Genomic DNA, 4,049 nt, shown 5'->3' with positions numbered 1-4,049 from the left:
CCATATCACCAAACAGAGAATAATAAAAAAAAAAAAAAAAAAAAAAAATGCAGCAACTTTCCCAAAGTTTTTTTTTTTTTTTTCAAACGGTTCACTGTCTCTCACATGGTGAAATATTGGGAAATGAGCTGAGAGTTCATAAATTACAGCCAGGATGGGGGTCACGGGATAAAAACTGGTTGCATTTCCCTCAAGCCAGAGTGTGAGTCTTTCACATGAAAAGCAAACACACACACACACACACACACACACACACATTTATACACACATGGAGAAATGAACCACAGCTGCAGCCAGTCTCTTTTGACTGAAAATATGTCAGTGTGACTAACCCAGTTATCTGTGCCTCAAACAAGGCTGACAATGAGAAGGGGAAAGTGGGCTTCTTACACACTTTCACACACACACGGTCTCTGAGGGTGTCGCCTGTCTCTCTTATGTAACAGCTCAGCACTGCGTTCCAGGTTACCAGCTTACAATCAGATGAGCCAAGGAAGGCGTTGCTCCTCCTGTAAATCTCCTCTCACTTCTTGCGCTTTATCCTCCCCTCGCCTTTTGTCCCGCAGGCGCTTTGCTACACAAAAGCGGGAGTGCGTGTGAAACTGGGAGCGACTGAGGAAAAAAAAAAAAAAAAGGGGGGAAAAAAACAGGAAAAAGAATTACACGATGATGAAAAGACGACAAGGATTTTTACAGCGGTTGCCTTAAAAGGGCAACCAGCATGCGAATTACCTGCCGGCAGCAGCCAATGGCAGCGCCGCAAGTCATCTGCATGTAATCTCTCTGCGCTGCTGCAGCTGCTGCCCACTGAGGCCGTTATCTAAACAACACGCTGCCACGGCTGAGACATTTTCATATCTGCAGAAAAAAAATTGGTGGAGCAGAGGAGAGAAGAGCTGCTCATGCAGCAGCTCCTAATAAAACTTTATGACTTTCTCTGCATCGCTTCGGATACAAGCGGAGCATGGCGGTGACAGCATCATGCTGTGGGGACTCTTTAATTTAGCAGGGGATGGAGATGTCGGTCAGAGCTGTTAGGAACGCAGTCCTCACTGAAAAAAAGAGAACAGATTCATTTTTTTGTTTTAAATTTGTCACATGTAACCGAATTAAATTTGTCAAACTTACTTTATTTATGCTGACATGGCAACTCAATAAACTTCACAAGTTTAATTGGATGACCTTCATTTAACTACTTGCGACCAGTTAACGCGTTATGCTTACGTTGAATGGCCTGTTTTCAAACTTGAGTCGTTGAGGGGTGGAGCATCATCAGTAGGGAAATGAAGCTCGACCAGATTCATTCCTGACCTACATCTGAAACTTTAGTTTAACTATTTTCTGCTGGGCCAGACTGTGTAAAGGGCTGACATGGGCAATAGCCCAGGGCGCTGATTGCTTTTGTTAGATATTTTGGGGGTCGGCCCAAATACAGAGCCTCTGAAGGATACACAAAGCATACTAAAAGAAAAACAAGTATCAGATACTATCTGGTGCAAAGCAGATACTATCAGATTTTTATTTCCTTTTTTTGTTTGTTTGTTGTTTATTTATTTCAAAAGGGATAGTGCAGAGTTAGCCATTAAGGCTAGTTTTCATCCAGGCACAATCAGTATAAATACATGTTACAGGGCAATGCAGACAACTTAATAAGTTTCTACCAAGAGATTAATAATAATAATTAATAAATAAAAAACTTTTTGTAGTTTAGATGAATGCATATTTACAAACATTTTTACTTTATTTCATAAAGCTGATAGGATATAAACAAACTCATGAAAATAAACAATACTTGTACGTTTACGTGTATTTTCTTTGGGATCAATGTGTGGCTACGAGACGCTTTAAACTTAGCGTGCGTCGATTCATAACCGCTAATGTACACGGGCACCGGTTAGGTCACCAAAAGTGGCTCCAGCCCAGGGGCCCACGCCCCCTCTAGACCCGGCCCTGGTTCTCTGTGCAGTGAGGCTGAGTGAGAGTTATCCGCAAAGAAAAGCAAGCCACAAATTTGAGCATCTAGAAGCAACTGGAAGGCATGCCAGTAAAGATCTGCGCACCAAAAAGCAGCTTCACTAAGGATTAACTTGGAAGGGCTGAACACAAATGCACACCACACTTTTCAGATCTTTATCTGAAAAGTGTAAAAACCAAATGAAGCGTGTTACCTTCCGTCTCAAACGACTTTGTGTCGAAAATCTAATCGAATTCAAGCAGACGGCGTGTGTGTTTTCACAACATGACCTATATTTTACCCACCGCTATGGGAACCCCTTCAGCTGCAGAACACACACACACACAGCAGGTCGCTCAAGCATGCACAGACACAAATAGCCTCTCCGATACCCTTTTAGCTTTCAAATTCATCTCCGTCTGACTCTCTGACACCAAGTGTGTGTGCATGTGTGTGTGTGTGTGTGTGTGTACTCTGCAGAGGTAAACCGTGGGGGGGCCAGGCAACAGCTTTGTCCAAGCGAAAAAGATGCAGGTGGAATAAAGGAAGGAAAGCAAAGAGTGACGGGTTGCAGCAGCCCTGTGACTGGAGAAACATGCCAACATGGAGAACGTCAACAATAGAAATGCCTTTGTTTTGGAAGTAGGAGGCCACTTCCAAAACAAAGAAGTCAGTGGAAGGTTTTTCTTGCTGAGCCAACATGCTGCGGGGCAGCGGGTCGTGAGGAATGCTCTGCAGAGGTCTGAGTCAGTGGTGGTGAAGCTCGGAGGTCACCAGCAGAGAAAGTCGAGTGGCAGAAGTGGCAGACGCCAAATTTAGAGCGTGTTTATTAGTTTCCTGCCTTCCACGACTGAAATCCGCTGAATCAGCCAGACTGAAAAACCTCAGACAACAAAACAGTAAAGCTGAAACATTCGTTCAAAAACCTACGAGTCACAAAAGCAGCTAAATCGCATCCTGGTTATGATTATTATTTTTTTACATTCTTAACTTGGGGAAAACTGGAACTTTCTGCAGCCGATTGGACCATTTTGGAAAATCTCAAACTGTATGCTGATGACAGCTGAACATCCTCACCAGCCTGTTGCCCAAAACTTCCTGTCCTCACGCTGACAAACAGCCTCGCTTCGCTGTCAAATCATATAAGGAGACATGATGCTTCACTCAGCCTCGGCAGCACCATTGGCTCAGCCCATGCAGAATGTGTCTACCTGTCAACTGTTAACCTTATATGGTGCCAGATAAAGGGGAAAAAAAAGAGGAAGTCCCTTTCAGTGAAGTGTAAGGCAACTGTGTGGTTTACATGAGTTGCTTTGTGCTATAGGGGGCAGTAGAGAGCAGCACGCAGGGAGGCTGCAGCTTCAGGAAGTGCTGATTTTCAATTCTACATTCATACATTTGTGCACAAACACGGACTGAAAGCTGATTTTTTTCTGTCAACAGGACAGGATGTGCTAAAAGAAAAGAAAAAAAAGGAAGTAGGGGGATGGGGGGGTTATTATGAGGTCCTTCAGAAACTTTAAACTGACAAGTATAAAACCACTCTGTTGGCAAGCACACAATGAACTGCTGACACACACACACACCCCACACACACACACACACACACACACACAAATTGTTCTTCTTCTGACAGAGAAGGAAATTGGAACAAACTCCTCCTTTTGCAGTTTCCAGTTACTGAAGCATATCTGAAAGAGAAGTGAAATCCACACGGTCACACACGCACATAAGATAAAAACACACGCAAACACACACAGTCATGATACATAAAGACATAAAGTCTTGCTATTTACTCTAAAAGAAAGATAACTGCAACTAATAATTGAGAAATTCATAATGAAACCACAATTGCGTACACACACACACACACCCACACACACACCCACACACAAACAATTTCGTCTGTCCTCAGGATGAAACTGATTTCTTGAGATGGCATCCCATGTGACCATTCTTGCATTCCTCAGATTATTGTCATGTGACAAACTTAAAGATCTCCTTTTATGGATGTCAGTGTTGACAAGAAGGTGTGGCTTCAACAATACACACCCCACCAGGTCAACACACACACACACACACACACACACACACA

The 4,049-nt window shown here is 43.3% G+C and overlaps 1 protein-coding gene across 2 annotated transcripts in view; it reads right to left on the bottom strand.

Annotated features, from left to right (window-relative positions):
- Positions 1-4,049, bottom strand: part of fscn1a (fascin actin-bundling protein 1a) — a 37,800-nt gene that overhangs the window by 31,186 nt on the left and 2,565 nt on the right. The window lies entirely within an intron of this gene.

The sequence above is a fragment of the Poecilia formosa genome, unplaced genomic scaffold, assembly GCF_000485575.1.
Source record: "Poecilia formosa unplaced genomic scaffold, Poecilia_formosa-5.1.2 Scaffold350, whole genome shotgun sequence".
Classification (NCBI taxonomy): Eukaryota; Metazoa; Chordata; class Actinopteri; order Cyprinodontiformes; family Poeciliidae; genus Poecilia; species Poecilia formosa.
This window is presented reverse-complemented; position numbering and strand designations above follow the sequence as displayed.